General features: G+C 41.9%; 1 protein-coding gene across 11 annotated transcripts in view; it reads right to left on the bottom strand.

The window, feature by feature from the left end:
* The window catches only part of LOC136942520 (NACHT, LRR and PYD domains-containing protein 3-like), a 303,339-nt gene that overhangs the window by 53,229 nt on the left and 231,890 nt on the right, over window positions 1-18,220 (bottom strand). For 4 of the 11 annotated variants that reach the window (XM_067235444.1, XM_067235531.1, XM_067235497.1 and 1 more), the window contains exons 1-2: window positions 9,290-9,362; window positions 1,044-1,090 (exon numbers count right to left, since the gene is read on the bottom strand). The exons of 6 other annotated variants lie outside the window; for them this stretch is intronic. The gene's annotated coding sequence lies outside the window, so the exon portion shown is untranslated. Of the gene's footprint in view, window positions 1-1,043; window positions 1,091-9,289; window positions 9,388-18,220 lie in introns of those variants that run through there. One more of the 11 variants, XM_067235454.1, reaches the window with a different exon arrangement.

Here is an 18,220-nt window from a genome sequence, read left to right as displayed (position 1 = left end):
TCTGAACGGAATGACGCATTTTAAATATTGCTCAATCACGCAAATTTGATCATTGCTAAATGACTAAATGTAAATCCCCTGCACTACACAGTACATATACTATTCACTACACATACTTGCTATACACTACACACAACACAGACCCACGATACACTATACACTACATAGTCCCACTATATACTATACACTACACATACTTACTATATACTATACACTAAACTACTAATGATATCAGTGAGGGTTCTACCATACAGACTGAATCTGGATACTAATGATATCAATGAGGGTTCTACCATACAGACTGTGTTGTCAAGGGAGATAACTGATACTGATAAATGACAGTGTCAGGCACTTAATGAAAATTACAATGTTGTTTCATAATTCTCTCTTTGATGAGTGTCTTCTTTAAAATATATTTATATTTTTTTTTGGGGGGGGGGATTGTCTGTTGTATCTGCCCTGGACATGAAATACTTTTGTTTGGCATTTTGTTCATTTACAACCGATTCCTGCACTGTCAGTTATAATATATTTATTTTCCACTCCAAAGGTATTTAGTAAATTTTGTTTTGGTCTGTTGTCAGATCAAATGATACCTCTTCAGAACATGCTAGATGTACAAATAGGTTTGAACAGTGACCAAGATGGGAGGTAACCTAAAGACTCCTGTAGAATAGACATGGTTCACTTTGTCTGAATAACGATCGGCTACCACAACTTTCATAAGATAAATATCAAAAACACAGTGGTTGTAGTTTTTTCGGCAAAGTGAATGTATAGATTTCACACACACCATAGTCTGGAGTCTGGTAACTTCAGTATGTTGGTCTGTTGATCCACCAGAACGTGAGTCTGAACTACACCTATGTTGACTGAAAGTCTACAGCAGTGCTGTTCAGGTGACTGCCCATCATAGTGAATCAGCACAGTAGACAACAAGCACCCAACAGTGTTGTTCACCAAGTCAATTGATTGAGGTGCATGGAGTTCTGTAAATCATTTCATAAAATCTCTGTCAATAAAATAACGTACATTACACTTACTGTATTGTGTCTTCTCTTTATGAGTGCAGGTTGGGAGTGGACATTTCCTGTTGAGAAACAGTTCTCTCATTGAGCTGTGTTACTGAAACTGACGTGTAGCTTAAAGAGGAAGAGGGAAACCAACTGAAACAGAACAGCAACATAAAGAGGAAGAGGGAAACCAACTGAAAGAACACAAGTTGAGACCAGGGTTAAACACTGAGGAATTCGTCCAGTTCGAAAGGTTGACACAATGGTGCTGTCTGGAAATAGTTTGTCTTTGGTCTACTCTGTCATTGACATTGGTTTTGGACTAGTGACTTTGCAATCATACTGCCCATTGTATTTATTTTACACTTATACTTTGTCCATTTGAGAGGACATCTTAGGCTTTCCAATGATGTCACAATAGTGAATAACATCAAGAAAAGCAGTGAGGTAAATAAGTTATGGACGCATAACTATAACAGATAAAACATTTGTGAAATTATTTTTCCTTCAAATATGTTCACTAACCAAACCCAAACACGCATGTCATGTAAAATGTAAACCTCTAAAGAGCTTTCTCCTGGGTGTCAGGAGGATACAGATCTTTGCTGAATAACTGTGAAGCCTGTGTGTCCTAAATCCTGCACAGAACATGCTGCTCAGACAGCAGATGTATCATGTCAGGGTGAAGTGTGTTTACTGTATGTGTTTGTGTATGAGGGAGATCTAACACTGTGTACCTGTAGTGTTGCCGAGGCACTACATTACATTATAATACCAGTGGCTTGCAGAATTGACAGCAACTCATGACTTAATTATACATAATTAGGAAACGATCACTTTCAGATTCACAACAGATACACAGAAGTGACACAATGTTATGAGCAGGTGAGGTGTGCTTAACTCATAGTGAACAAAACATAAAGGATCAGATACACCATCTCTGAGAATGTTGTGACTTCCTGTTTTAGTCTTAACAGTTCTTGCAGTTCTCACCTAAATTACATTTACATTTATTCATTTGGCAGACGCTTTTATCCAAAGCGACTTACAAGAAAGAGCTTTACAAAAAGTGCATAAGTCAATGATCATAAATGTGCTGACAGGGACAGCATTTCAGGAAGGGAAACTTGATGAGGCCTATAATGATGCTGACTGGTCTTGGAGCAGAGACCAAGGTGATGTCTCAATACATCACCACTAAGGCTATTCACAACATGTTCACAGTAAACAAAGCCTTTATTGTCCATAACACATTGTAGGCAGGCTTTGGTGTGTTTCACCTGACCAACTGATAAAGTACAGGCTAATGTTAGATGTCTGTATATGAGTAGCTATAACCAGGGGTCAATCCTGACTAATGCTAGATGTCTGTATATGAGTAGCTATAACCAGGGGTCAATCCTGACTAATGCTAGTCTGTATATGAGTAGCTATAACCAGGGGTCAATCCTGACTAATGCTAAATGTCTGTATATGAGTAGCTATAACCAGGGGTCAATCCTGACTAATGTTAGATGCATGTAACCTATTTACAGACATGATAGCAGTATCTGAAGAGGAGTAGGGGCAGGGTGGGCAGGTCTGGAGAGGGATCAAGCAGGCAGGAGAGTGGGGGTCCAACCCCTGGAGGGAGCTCATCCAAGCCTATCTCCCCCGAGGACACAAGTGCCCACATAACATGTGTGGAAGAAATTGCGATTTCCGGTGTGCTTACATTATTCACTAATCAATATAACTAGTCATTGGATACTAGTTAGTATGTTCTCATGTAAGCTTGCTATTAATAAGAGTAGATTGTGTCTATGTGTCAGGGTTAATAGATGTTCGTGATCAGGAGAAAGTACTGGGTAAACGTCCTTTGTCATGACTACAAGGAGAGCGCCAACTATGATCTCTCTAGTCTGAGTGGTCATGTGTTGGGAGCTGTGAATCTCTTCCTCTGAGACTGTTGTAACGTCATTACTGCCTGACTGTCACTATCTATGTTTACATTCCTGTGCCCTATAAAAGATGGTCCTCCGGCTTTCAGAGCTGAGAGAGACATGATTGAAACCTAAGCCTGGTGTTGTGTTGTCATTTATTGTCAGAGGTCTGGTTTTCTCTCCCAATCTGCAGATTGATAATACTTATTAAAATCCAGAACTCAACTGAACTTAGTCACTCCATTTATGAAGAGACGGACAAAACACTTTCTTCATCAATTGGCATTGTCGAGCAGCAGGATTGCAGAACCAGATCTAGGAGAGACCCACGGCAGCACCAGTATAAAGCAGAACCCGTGGTGCACAAAACTAAATGGTAAGGGGATCCTTTTCCAAAACCCCATTCACAGACTGTTTTATGCTTGGTGCGCCTGCTGTCCCTCTGCGATGCTGGTAACGTAAACAATTTAAGAACCTTTTATTGTGACGTTCATTTGGGAGCCTGGTCTTAGCAGACCAGAGTCTGCTAGGCCTCAACAGGAGGAAGATAATATTAGAGTTTTGGTTTAGTAAATTTGGGTAATTAATTGACTTGCTATTTTTACTTTGTCTTGGTCAGAGTTGGCAAACTCTGATAGCGTACAAGAACTCTGGTCGTGTGAAGTATTGAAAAAGTATGTAAAACAATCTGTGTTCTTGATCTGAGGCAAAGGATCTGTTAAGAGAATACGTCCCATACTCTTGATCTGGGGAAAAGGATCTGATAACAGAGAGTATGGTTTTACAGATGCAGACCAGGGGTGAACCAAACAAGGAAAGGTATGTGTTTCTTTTAAAATGCACGTTTACAGCTGAAAACTTTAGTTGAACAGAGATCTTATGTTGGTTTGAATTGTATTAAGTTGAATTGTAACTGTATTAAGTTTTGTGTTGGGCTTTTCTCTTTTGAACAGATATCTTAGTGGGACTTTAATTTTGGTTTGAATTGTAACTGTATTAAGTTTTGTGTTGGGCTTTTCTCTTTTGAACAGAGATCTTATTGGGACTTCTATTTTTGTTTGAGAAGTCAGTAGTTGTGAAACAGGCTGAAGGTAGCGCTAATTCTCAAGGGAAACAAGAGAGTCTACCAAAGATTTGTAGCCTATTTACCTACGATGAAGATGATGTTGTTGCTATAGCTATGCAGAGGAGAGCCAGAGACAGGGAAAATGCATTATTAGGGGAAGCAGCGGGTCAGGTGCAGCCAGAACAGAACCTACAAGAGAAGGTTTATATCACAGCAAAACATGATCTAGTGAGGTTAATCAGGAAGGCCTGTCAGTTGAACCCCCAGGTATCAATGAACCCTATGTGTGCATATCCAGGTCCTGATGTATGACAGCCTATGTACCTTTATCGCCCATGGTTAGTGACTGAGCTGAGGGAGCTAGGAAAGGGATTTCCTGACATGAGAGGACTCAGCAACATTTCTAAGAGATTTGCAAATAGCTATCAATGCCAACATACCTACTTTTATTGATTTGAATCCAGGCTTAGAGGGTGAACTCCAGACCGGTATGTTGAGAAAACCTAAAGCATAGATTTCTGATGGTGTTTAATGGCAGTAATACTGGAGGGGTGTTGCTTGACTGGAGCAAAGTGTATGATCGCAAACAGAAAAGATGAGGATCCTACAGATGATCTGGTAAGACTTACTAGGATTTATTTTTGTTGAAATAAAAAACATTCTGGTTTTACAGCAGCTGCATCCCCATGCCACTTTATCATGTGTTCATATGTGGATTGCTTCCTGAACTCCAGGTAGAAGTTAAGAAACAGGTTCTAAATTGGGAGAACAAAAAACTGTTGATATGATTATGGATTATGTCAAACATAATTGTACATTGATGCAGGAGAATGCAGGAAAGAAAGTTGAGAAATTAATGACATTGCAAATGAATGTCTTACGGAGAATAATATGTAAAAAAAAAAAAAATAGGTTCAAATCATTGAGGTTAGAGTCCTCTAAAAATAGGGTTAGAGTCCCTGAGGTTAGAGTCCTCTAAAAAAAATAATAATAATCAAGAATACGGGAGGCAGAGAGCTTCTCTTTTTCAAGTAAGACCCAGAGCTACTAGGTTAGCCAGTTCAACAGTATACAGTACCCAAATCAATGAGATGATAGTGGTAGTTTCTGGGGTTCCTGTGGACACAACTGTCAGTTAGCTCTTATGGGTGGATAGATGGATCTTTGAAAGATGAACATGTATTTCTTTCAACTATGTAAAAGTAAGTAACAAGTAAATCTGTTGGAAAGGATTTTGTTGTGCAAACTGAACCGAAATGAAATGCACTACTGACTTTTTCTTATCTATTCCTTAGGATAAAGAACACTTGGCCTAGCAATCCCATACACATCCCCCAGCAGTGGAATGCAGAGATTTTAGCGACCGCAGATGTGGCCTTGCTAGCCTGAGTTACTGTGGTCCACACACGCTTATCATATTGGGCGCATTAAGAATGCTACCCCAGTTGTTATCATTGTTTGTAGTACGACTCTTGAGAACCGTACCTCAGTATGCTAGTAATAGAGAAGTAGGGAAAGGTATTGTCCCAGTTATTAATGCTTTGTTGAAACAAGGAGTCATAGGTAGACTTACGGTCAATTTGATCCTTTAAGGCTAATAAAATACTTGGAAGTTTATTATGGGCTTATAAGCAGGTAATGCCTGTGTTATACATCCTGTTGTGCCTAACCCTGTTACGATACTGCAAGTAACCCTGTTACTTTCTAGCTCTGTGAATGACTATTGTTTGCTTTCTTTTCTGTTCCCATTGCAGAAGAGAGCCAGTATCTGTTTGCATTCACGTTTCGCCAGGTCCACTATACATTTCAGTTCTACCACAGGGGTACACCAAATCACCTACGTTGTTTAGTCAAGCATTACGAGAGGACCTCCAGGATGTCACCTTAGCAGCCGGCTCTACTCTGGTGCAGTATATTAATGACCTTTTTGATATGTTCTAAGAATCTTGCCTCCTGCCAACAGGACACTATTGCTGTGCTACATGCACTGGCTGAGAAGGGCCACAAGGCCTCAAAGGCAAAACTGCAGTTATGGTCTTAGGAGGTCAAGTATCTGGGCCATACACTCAAAGGTACAGAGCATCTATTGACGCCTGATAGAGTGGAGGCCATCCGATGGATACCGAAGCCTAGAACACCAAAAAAACTCAAGTCTTTTTCTAGGTTCAGCCGGGTATTGTCGTTAGTAGATCCTTGATTATGCTGTGTTGGCTAGACCTCTCCTTGATTTAAGGAAGGAGACTGATACTCATTTGTTGTGGAAAACTGAAGCTGATAAATCATTTGTATCTCTCAAGCAGGCCTGGGCCCAGGCGCCAGCTCTCGGTCTGCCAGACTACACCAGGGTGTACTGAACCAGCAGTATGGTAATCTTAAGAGGCCTATTGCCTATGTGAGTTCTTCTTTAGATACTGTGGCAGCAGGTTTCCCTCCGTGCTTACAAGCAGTCTGTGCCCTTGGCAGTGATGGTTCCTCATGCAGTAAGTGCTTTTCTATTACGCACCAAAACTCAACACCTGTCAGCCACTAGAGCTACAAAGTATGAACTGTAATTGTTGACTCAAAGTAACATTACAATCCATAGATGCTCCCCATTGAATCCAGCTTCATTGTTGCCCACCCCTGATGATGGTGAACCACATGACTGTGAGATGGTTGTCGATAAAGTGCTAACCCCCAGACCTGATATGTTTGACAAACCTATGGATAATGCTGAACTTGTGTTATACGTAGATGGATCTTTGTCCCGAGAATGGAATGGCTCTCTAAACTCCGGATATGCGGTCTGCACGGACAGTGAGACATTCAAATCTGGTAAACTGTCTCCACAATGCACTGCACAGCAGGCATAGTTTTGCTTTGACAAGGGCATGTTGTTTGTCAGAAGGCAAGGTCGTAAATATTCACACTGACTCAAGGTATGGATTTGGAGTTACTTACGATTTTGGTGCCATATGGCGAGAAAGAGGTTTCATTAACTCCTCAGGTGGAGCAATCAAGAATGGAAAGATGATTGATAATTTGTTGTCTGCAATACTACTACAGAGAAAGCTAGCTATTGTTACTAAGTGTGAGGCTCATACTAACAATACAGATGATGTTTCAAGAGGAAATGCTAGAGCTGATTTAGCAGCAAAGGCTGCGGCCAACTCCTCTGATGTGTCCCAGGTCTCTATTTATTTGTGTCTCCCACTAGCTCATATGGCCATGAGCCCAGAGGAGGAATGGACTTTCCCCACACAAGATAGTTTTAGGGAGACCAATGAAATTGCCTGTCTCTCCCCCACTATCATTGAAACGGATGGATATCCACCAGATGGATGATACAATGTTAAACTTTTGTTTTGCCCTAACTAGAGCAGCCAGGGTTGTGCATTCACAGGTGAAAGCTGCCCGCTGGGGAGCCATGTCATCCCTATCAACCGGGAGACTATGTGAAAGTGCACAAACGGAGGACTGCCCTCTCACCGAGATGGACCGGTCCATACCTATTTTTCTCTTGGTGACTCACACAGCTGTAAAAGTGGAAGGTTGTCCGACATGGATTCATGCAACGGAGTGCAAAATGTCCCCTCCACCGAACAACACAGTGGAGGGTCCCAACGGAGAGCCAGGGGCCGGTGGAGGAGCAGGTGCACCTCCAAATGGTGCCTGCTCCAACTTGTCATTTGTCTCATCCCCACTGGGTTACTCCTCCAGGATGTTTTTCATCAAACCCTTTTGTGTGTTGTTTTACCTCATTGTTTTAAGAGATAATATGAAAGAAATACATATGTAAGAAGGGAGATTGACAACTAGACAAACATAAATGTACAAACATTTTCCCGATCTGACTCAATGTAGCTGCTGGACATTCCAGATTCAGCCGCTATAAAATAAGCTAATTACTAATAATAAGTCTCGTGTCACCAGTCCTGTTGTTACCGAATGCTGATATAATACAAAATGCCTGATTGGTTATTATGTATTATCTCTAACAATGTACTACAAATAAAAATATTGTTTGTTTAACATGCAAATCAGCACGCTATTCATGCCTGAAAAAGTGCAGCATGCAAACTTACGTAGAAGCCGAGTGGGGAACGGTGGAACAGAGAAAGATTTTGTTGTCTTGGCCGGAGAAGATAATGTCCTTCGATTTGGATGTGATACTTATAATAGGCATATTCATTTTTCAACCCAGCGCGTTAGCATGAGCGAAGTAGGGCTAGGCCAACTTACGTTTTCAGGTGGTAGGCTACATCATATTCAACATCAAACTATGAAAAATAAACCGTTGGCAGAGTTTGCATTCAATATTTTTCAAGTCACCCGGTACTTTGTAAATGTACTTTAATGAAATGCTTCCATACCACAGATGTCTTTGCCATTTTGACTAATAACACCGACAAAGTAGGCTATGGCAGAGTTTGTAGTGCTTGTGCCGTGTGCAAAAAAACAAACCAAAACAAAGCGCAGATTAACGACAGGGAAAACAGCAACACCTTTTCTTTTAAATTATATATTTTTAGAGTTGCTTTATTTGTCTGTCATATTCTTGTGTGGAATTACGACTTTGACATGTACATCGACATGATGAGAAAAAAGAATGAATGGTAAAACAACTGGCACATTCTTCTTCTTTTTAACTTACATTGCAAGGAGGAGGGTCCATCAACCTCTACAGCAGATTAACAGTGAAATGTTCAGTAAATGCATGGAAAACTGTAGAATTTCATGTCATCCTTATGTGTTCTATGGCTTCAACAGCAATTGGGTTGATAACAGGGCTCTAGACTGAAAGATGGCATTTTTTGAGACCGTGTGATTATCTTTTACAACTACTCGAACATGTGCAACCTGCAAACTTGACATTTAAGATTTGAACATAAATACATACTTTTTTCTTCATAGAGAAAACGAGGAGGGAGCGAGTCTGCCAGAGTTGTCCAACATGTGTGAGGGGGGAATGTCCGTGAGTGATTATTTAACTGCGTGTGTAACATAATCTACACTCCTGTGTCTCTCTCGTGTCTCACAAAGGGAGTGATTGACAGCTAATATTAAACAATTGAAAAAGTTAAGAGTCTAAATATTACGTTTAATTGGTTATGTAATGTTGGATAGAAGGGTGGACTGGTCACTGTATCAGCTCACAGCAGGCACATACTACTGTGCAATTAGCAAGCATTTTGTAGAGAAATTAAAACAAATATATCCTTTCCAAACTTGTCCTTACTTGAGTTTTGTAATTAGATGTATATATTCAGTGTTAAGAAACATTATATAAAAAACAAACATCTCCTTACTTGAGTTTCTCCAGTCTTCAGTGTGGATCCTTCAGTCCAGCAGAGAGCAGCTTCAATCCTTTTTCTCCTAGATGATTGTAGCTCAGGTCCAGTTCCCTCAGGTGGAAGGGGTTGGACCTCAAGCTGAGGCCAGAGAAGCACAGCCTTCCTCTGTGACCAGACAGCCTGACAGCCTGTAGAAAGAGGATCAATATTGTGACAGAATCCATCTGGGCTTCCAGAGTGAGTCAGCACAGAGGGGTTCTTTTGGCAGGTGCTGTCATAACTGCACCTCCCCTCATTAGACAGAGTGACCCACGTTATCCGATGTCAGAAAAGTTGAAGATGTAACTGTTTATCCTGTATAAGAATGATAGAGCGGTTTTGTTTAAAAGGTTAGCTAGCACAACATGCTAGCCGACACACTCTGTGACCACCATGGCGTGCGGCCTTTTTGTCTCCTTGCAGCCGGCAGCAAGTAATAAAGTTAGACAGAGTGACTTTTCTTCTTTTTTTTTTTACTACCATCCTATGAAGTAAAGTATGTCAGAATAAATGTGAATAGCCAGTTACATACATACATACAGTATACAGTAGTATTATACACAAAGCACACTTTTCTTGCCATTCCTAATTTGAAATCCTTCATGGAGTGGAAGAGGTGTCAACCACAGGCAGTACCGTCCCCCCCCATATGACGTGGCACGGTTGGCGCCCTCTGCTGGTAGTGTACAACACATTTCAGTGTTGTAATAAAACAAGTGGTGTCCACAGATTAAAGTAAATATTTTTCCACTGTGAAGAGGGAAACCCCAGATGTTCACAAAGTTTGATGAATGACAGGTTGTTTTGTCATGCAAAATAGGTTTAAGGTTGAAAATTTAATAAAACTGTATTTTATTACCCTTTGGGCAAGGGCATACAGCTTAAGACTACTCAAAGAGACTGCAATCATGTTACACATTCAGAAACAGTTGCATCAAAATGTTAATTCTGTCTAAAATAAACAAAAACATGAAATCAAATATGAGCCAATCATTATGTACAGTATATTTTTGAAAGTTTAAGATGCAGCAAATCTGCCTGTTTCTTATCAAACTAGTCCTCACTGATGACTAGAGTTGAAGGCATATCTCATTCTTGGCATGAATTTCATAAACAACTCTGTTGTCTAAATCAACCACACAAAACATTGTACGATTATAACTTTACTATTGTCTCATGTAGAACATAAATACAGACCTCAGTGTCTCCAGCTTGCAGAGTGGGTTCCCCAGTCCAGCAGAGAGCAGCTTCATGCCAGCATCCTTCAGATCATTGTTACTTAGATCCAGTTGTCTCAGGAAGGAGGTTGACTTCAGAGCTGAGCCCCGATCTTCAGAGCTGAGCCCCGATCTTCTCCCTCCTGCCCGTGGCTTACGGATGTTATTCGTGAAGAACGGTCCACCCTTCGGGCAGCCGAGAGGAGATGGCGCAAGTCCAAAGGCGGTCTGGACCTTGATAAGTATCACTCCCTCCTCAAATCCTTCTCTTCTCACATAACTGGTGCTAAAACCCTCTACTTTCTGAACAAAATTAACTCTGTTTCAAACCCCCACAAACTTTTCTCTACCTTCTCCACCCTTCTTAACCCACCTCCCCCACCCCCTCCCTCCACCCTGACAGCAGACGACTTCTCCTCCTTCTTTGAGAAAAAAGTCGCCGACATTAGCAGTCGGTTCCCTAAACCCACCTTTCCTACCCTCTCACCCTCCATGACTGACCCAACTAAATGTCTAAACTCTTTTTCTCCCCTGTCTGAGGCAGAGATCTCTGACCTCATTCTCTCTCATCGCCCCACCTCCTGTCCCCTTGATCCTATCCCCTCCCCTCTCTTTCAAACCATCTCCCCCTCCATCATAACTTTTCTTCTCCATGTCCTAAACTCCTCTCTCACCTCTGGCACCTTCCCCTCTGCCTTCAAACAGGCTAGAGTTACCCCTCTACTCAAAAAACCCTCCCTTAACCCTGCCGTTCTCCAGAACTACAGACCGGTATCACTGTTACCCTTCCTTTCAAAAACAATTGAACGTGCTGTATCTAACCAACTGTCTAACTTTCTCTCTCAGAACAACCTGCTTGACCCCAACCAATCGGGCTTCAAGACTGGCCACTCCACAGAGACTGCCCTCCTTTCAGTCACCACTGCCCTCCAGTCTGCCAGAGCGGCTTCCAGGTCATCCGTTATCATTCTGCTGGACCTTTCTGCAGCGTTTGATACGGTTAACCACCAGATCCTGCTCGCCAGACTTTCTGAGATGGGCATCACTGGCACTGCACTCCAGTGGATCTCATCCTACCTGTCGGGAAGATCCTACCAGGTTTCCTGGGGAGGCAAACTGTCGGGCCCTCGCCAGCTCTCCACTGGTGTCCCACAGGGCTCAGTCCTTGGACCCCTCCTCTTCTCTCTGTACACCACCTCACTTGGACCAATCATCACCTCCCATGGCTTCTCCTACCACTGCTACGCTGACGACACGCAGCTGTACCTGTCGTTCCTCCCGACCGATCCGGGGATCTCAGCTAGGATTGAGGCCTGCCTCACAGACATCTCCGCCTGGATGACCGAGCACCACCTCCAGCTGAACCTCGCCAAAACAGAACTTCTCATCATCCCGGCTAAACCCTCCATCTCCCACGATCTCTCAATCACCCTGGGATCTGCGACGGTGACCCCTTCATCCTCTGCCAGGAACCTTGGGGTTACCATGGACGACGAGCTCTCCCTCACGGCCCACATTGCTGCGGTCTCCCGGTCGTGTAGATTCACCCTCTACAACATCCGGAAGATCAGGAGATACCTGTCTGAGCACTCCACCCAGCTGCTAGTCCAAGCACTCGTCCTCTCCAAGTTGGACTATTGCAACTCTCTGCTCGCTGGTCTCCTAGCATGTGCAACCCGCCCTCTTCAGAGGATTCAGAACGCAGCGGCCCGCCTGGTCTACAATCTACCCAGACGCTCCCATGTTACCCCGCTCCTCATCTCTCTCCACTGGCTACCTATCATGGCCCGTATCAGATTCAAGACCCTGGTATTGACCTTCCGAGCAGTGAACGGGACTGCACCCGTCTACATCAAGTCTCTCCTGCAGCCTTACACCCCCACCCGCCACCTACGGTCTTCTTCAGACAACCGCCTGGTGGTCCCACCGCTCAAGACCGCCCGGTCCCAACACAAGCTCTTCTCCTGTCTGGCCCCCCAGTGGTGGAATCAACTCCCCATCTCCATCAGAGACACTGACTGTCTCTCCACCTTCAAGAAAAGGCTCAAGACGCACTTGTTCCGGGAGTACAACGGTACTTAGGAACGGTTCGCTTGACCCAATGTTAGTTTCCTCAAGGATCACAATGACTCTTGCTTAGAGACTTGTTGCTCTTGTGGTTAGTGGTAACTGATTTAAAATTTTGTTCTCGCTGTGATATATTGTTTTATTACTGTTGCTTGCTTTTTTCCACAGGCACACTTGCACTTATAGCTGTTCATGTTGTTTAATTGTAACTTGTTTAACTACATGCTCTTATGGTTCTTCCCTTTGGCACTTACTTTGGTTGTTCACAATGTGTGCTTCATGTTTTTGGCTACTCGCGATGTTTTTTGGCTATCTTGTTGTTATGATCAGTGACCTATGCACTTTGTAAAGCTCTCTCTTGGAAGTCGCTTTGGATAAAAGCGTCTGCTAAATGAATAAATGTAAATGTAAGAAGCACAGCCTTCCTCTGTGATGTGACAGCCTGACAGCCTGTAGAATGTTATAATTAGGTAGGGATCACAAACATTACTACCCTCTAGAGGTAGAAATTAAGAATATCGGTCTGATGAATTTCCATGGGTATTGTGGCAAGTAACTGTTACAAGGTGAAAACAACAGGTGGACAAGGTGTTCTCATATAGAGCTTGTCTCCTCTGGAACATACTTCATGTCTTAATCAGAGAGGCTGGCACTGTCTTGGTGTTTAGGGTTACATCAAAAACCCTTTACTTAACCAGTAGGGATCTCACCCTTACAGTTATTTTAACTGTTGTTTGTACCTTTGCATTCTCTAATCCTACTTTCTTCCCCCCCCCCCCCCCTTCACCCCCCTGTGGTGTGGGGAGTTGAGCTGTTAACACCTGCCAGGTCGCTGGTCTGCCAACATTGGACATAGTTGTGGACATCTGTCTCATGATGGAGCACACAGAGTTCCTGTCAATAATCAATAATTAATGGTATGGTATATAAATGATTGAGTGATAACTACAACGGGGTTGGATTTTTTAACAGGTATGTTTTAAGATCATTTTTGAAGGTCAGAAAAGAGGAAGTAAAATTCTTGAGAGAGGGGGGAAGATCGTTCCATATTGTGACACACTTGAATTTGACAGACATTTGGGCAAAAGAGGTTCTGAGAAGGGGGATATGTAAATTAGCGCATTGGCGAGTTTGGTAATTGTGAATCTGTTGACCGATTTTTGCTGTTTTTATTGGAAATGATTTGTCAAAAAGTAAAGTAAATGCAGAAAGAAATCTATCGTACGCCATGTCTGTATCTGTTTCTTCCAGAACGGGGGCCCAAGATGTGTCTGTTAGGGATTCAATAAATTTGTCTTTGTTCGCCTCATTAATCTGTCGATAAGAATACCAGATATCATTATTCAAAGGCTCCTCATTTGAAGATATCAAAAATATTGGAAAGTGATCTGATATGTCTGTTACCATGATTCTAGCCATTATGTTGGAATTAAGTGTGTTTGCATATATATTGTCTATTAAGGTGGCAGAATGTGGTGTAATTCTAGTAGGCCTGTATACAAGAGGGAAGAATGAGGAGGAAAAAAGGTTATTAATATGGTCAGCAGAAGGGGAATGTGAGGTTTTAAGTAAGTCTATATTGAAATCACCAAGTATATAGCAAGTACTCTTTTCTTTGTTGGTCATTGAACTGCTGAATTTCCGTATTGGGAGGCCGGTAAACACAGCCAATAATAACTTTTCCTCCCTTACCGCCACTTGAGAACAATTCAATGAAAATACACTGAGTTTACGACCCAACGATTTCAAACTCCAAATCATTTCTTTCTACATATGATAAGTCATTTCTTATGTAAAGAGAAACACTTCCTCCTACCTTATGTCTGCAGTGATGATACCTTTATAGCCGGGTATATAGTAATTCTGGATTGAAATCCCTGAATTGCTCCTCCCAGGCTTTCTTAAATGTTTTAACTGAGTTTTCCTGAGAGTTTGTCCTTGTCTTCCTTGAGGGTTTAGATTGGTTTAGGTGCAGTTCTATGGCGTGTGTGAAGCCCTCTGCGACATTGCTTGTAGAAAGGGCTTTACAAATAACATTTGATTTGAACACAATGACACGGTAGTCAGTAACCAATGTGAAATATTAACCTGCCTGAGAAGCTGATTTCACTGAGCTGGATTGTACCTGTGGAATATTCCAGAAAAATATCCTGTCTATCGTATACTGAGACATCATGTGGTCATCCTGAGGTATTTCTATTATGTTTATAAGAAGCATTACAAACACGACTACCCTCTGGAGGTAGAAATAAAGAATATGAGTCTGTCATTTTCCTCTCAAACACCAAGAAGGTTTGATCAGTCAGAGCAGTGGTTCCCAACCCTGGTCCTCAGGGACCCCCTGTCCTGCATGTTTTAGATGTTTCTCTAATGCACATGTCATCCATACTGGTAAACACAAGTGGCAACAATCAAATACAAATAGAGAAAACATGTCATTGACTAAACACAACCACTCAAAATTGATTTCACTTGTTTCAAATGATGTGACACAACCAATATAAGCCAGTTCAGAGAGCAAACAGGTTGTTGAAGGTGGGAAAATATTGCTTGTGATGTCGACGAAGAGCTCTGGCCTGACCCAGCCCAAAGACAAGAAGAAGCACATTGATCACGTTTACTCCTTTGATTTTTGTCCCTTGTAGTATTGTATACTGTAGTACAGTGCTTTGTAGGCTGTATACCAGGGCTCTTCAATAGGCGGCCCGCGGGCCGGATTCGGTCCGCCAAGCAGCTTTGGACTGGCCCCCGGAGTGTGCTCCGGTAACCTCATTCAGTTCGTGACTATGACAAAAACAATAAAAATTCACTCGTGACCAGGGCCGGACTTACCATTGGGCTTGACTGGGCTCCAGCCCATGGGCCCCGTCCTGTAGGGGGCCCCGCACGTTTACGTGCAGCGGAGGACTGAGCTTTTATCCAGAAAGCTGAGTTATGCTAGCAAAATTCATAGACAAGAACATTGTGTACGGTTGACAAACCGTAAATATAATTTGACAATATGTTTGACAAGAAGAAGCTAGCTAACAAGCCATGTCATTGTCCCAAAATCAATATCAAGGTTTTCACGAACATGGTATCGGCCATATACTAGTACGAGGCTACAGTACGGCCGCAGCATGTGTAGCGGGTTGAATAGCAAATGGATGTGAGATGATCGCATCAAAGTTGACATATTCTCCAAAGAGTAATTATAATTTGTCAGTATGTTTAACAACAAGATTAGCCAGCAATCTAGCCATGTCATTGTCCCCAAATCAAATCAAGATTTTTATGTGTTGGCCCCAGCATGTCTGAAGTAGAGCTAGGTTGACTAGCGAGGTTAATCGAATGGGATATGAGATGAGCGGTTACGTGACACTGACTGACACAGTAAATTCAGAAAAGTAACATTTTCCAAATAGGTTAAAAGAAATATTGAAGTCACTCATTGTTGTAATTACATGTTAGCTTGGTAAAGTTTCTCAAAATTGTAAACGGAGGTTTTGAGTCTGTGAATGCGTCCCTGATGTTATTGTTACTTATTTCATACACTTTGTACAGACTCATACCAAGGAAGGATGTTCTTTGCTCATACAATGTAGCCAGCTCAATAATTTAGAACGGTGAACAGTTTTGCTGGAACTACTTGGCTGATTGGCTGCAGCCAATCAGAATCGAGTATTCACCCAGACCATGGTATAATAACTTAAAAAAAAAAAAATGTAATTGGGGAACATTTAGTCATTGAATCGTTAATTCAGGAGATTCGTTAAAAAATGCTGATTTATCCATGAAACAAGTGAAGTATTTGAGTAGTTGAATCATGCATTCAAACCAAGTTTTTTTTTTTTATAATTCAGATTAATTAAACATTTTAAATAGACTTCAGCAATTAACATAAATTATGTTATTTTGTTTAGTTGTTTGTTCAGAATCGTGATCTCTATTTTATTATCAATTTATCCAGAATTGTGCAGCTCTAAATACATATAGCTTGTGTAACTATGTATCATTTTGTTCTATTTAAAGTCAAGAATAGTTGGTAGGGCCCGAAAATGACCCAAGCCCAGGGGCCCCCACCGCCCTTAGTCTTCCATTTTTGTTAGTTAATTGCATTTTCTCCAATTGTCTGTTAATATGGCTTGGTTATTGCTCACCTGGTTTGATTTTTGAATCCTTGGGCCTATGCGGCCTCTTGGGCATATGTTGTTATATGCACTTACAAAATAGAATATATTAACTCCTTCAGTATGTTGTTGTAATTTCTTTATTTGTTACCGTTATTACTCATATCCTCCGGCCCCTGACTTTGCCTCAGTTTCAAGAACCGGCCCCAGCTCCAAACTAATTGAAGAGCCCTGCTGTATACTGTACAATGAACAAATTGTATGGCCCTGATCAGGGCCGGCCCAAGGCATAAGCGAACTAAGCGGCTGCTTAGGGCCCCCGTGGCCACCTGAGGGCCCCCAAGAGCACATGAAATTACAGTTGAATGTACCGTGTTTCTTCAATTAAACGCTGCTCTCGTTTAAACGCCACACGAAAAATGAACATTTTGTAATAAACGCCGCCCCAGAAATACGGTAGGAGTAGCATGTCCTGAAATACCTAGCAGCATGTCATTTTTATGAACATTCTCTTGTGTTGCACTAGGGGTCCACTGTTAGCTAAATATGTTTCAAATGTCACATCAACATACCTTACTTAGCAAATTACTCTAGCTAGCTAGAGACTAGCTGTTAGTCGGCATTAGAAGGGAAGCTTACGAAAAAATTGCCAGAAAACGAATAGCAGTCTAGCCTATTGCTAACGTCTAGAATATCTATTGAAAGAACTGGAGAGAAGCAGGTGCTCTTGCGTTAGCAAGCTTAACTAGTTTACAGGCTACAGTAGGTAGTCTAGGTGTTTTTGCTATCTAACTGTTCTTGCATTCCTTGCAAAACAGCCTCAATAAAAAGCAGATGATATAGAGCTAGGTAGTCTAACTAACATTGACATTTGCTCGTTGCTTAATCGGTGATTTAGAAGACGGTACTGTTCAAACTGTCTAAGAACATTTAATGTAGCAAACTAACACGTTAACATGTTCATGCAGCTAGCCTAGAATCCCGTATTTCTTTGATTAAACGTCGCACTCAAATAAACGCCGCCCTCGAATAAACGGCGCACCAAAAATGAACAATGTGTAATAAATTGAAGTTTATTTGAAGAAATACAGTAATTAAGAAAAAATTATAACAATTGGAGACGCGGAGGGGCCCCCAAATAAATTCTGCTTAAAGGTGACATGACATGAAAACTTCACTTTAGGAGGTTATTTAACATTAATATGAGTTCCCCTAGCCTGTCTTTGGTCCCCCATTGGCTAGAATTTTCGATGTTCTTCTCCGCCTTTCAGAAAATGAAAGCTCAATTGCTCTGTTTGAAAATCTCCTCTTTGTAACAAAGAGGAAGGTTACCTCCCCTCTCTCTGCTTTGCCCGCCCAGAGAATCTGGCCCACCCATAAGAAACTGGGCTACGACCGTGCAAGTGTTTTTATCCTCGAGAGACATGCCTTGCAAACGAACGAAGCATTACATTTGCTCAGTTCGGATGTACAAAGGAAAACAAAAATCTTTTTACAGTTCCTTCATCCGAGCC

Source organism: Osmerus mordax, chromosome 1 (assembly GCF_038355195.1).
Source record: "Osmerus mordax isolate fOsmMor3 chromosome 1, fOsmMor3.pri, whole genome shotgun sequence".
Taxonomy (NCBI): Eukaryota; Metazoa; Chordata; class Actinopteri; order Osmeriformes; family Osmeridae; genus Osmerus; species Osmerus mordax.
The sequence above is the reverse complement of the archived record's forward strand: the minus strand, read 5'-3'. Positions and strand labels throughout refer to the sequence as shown.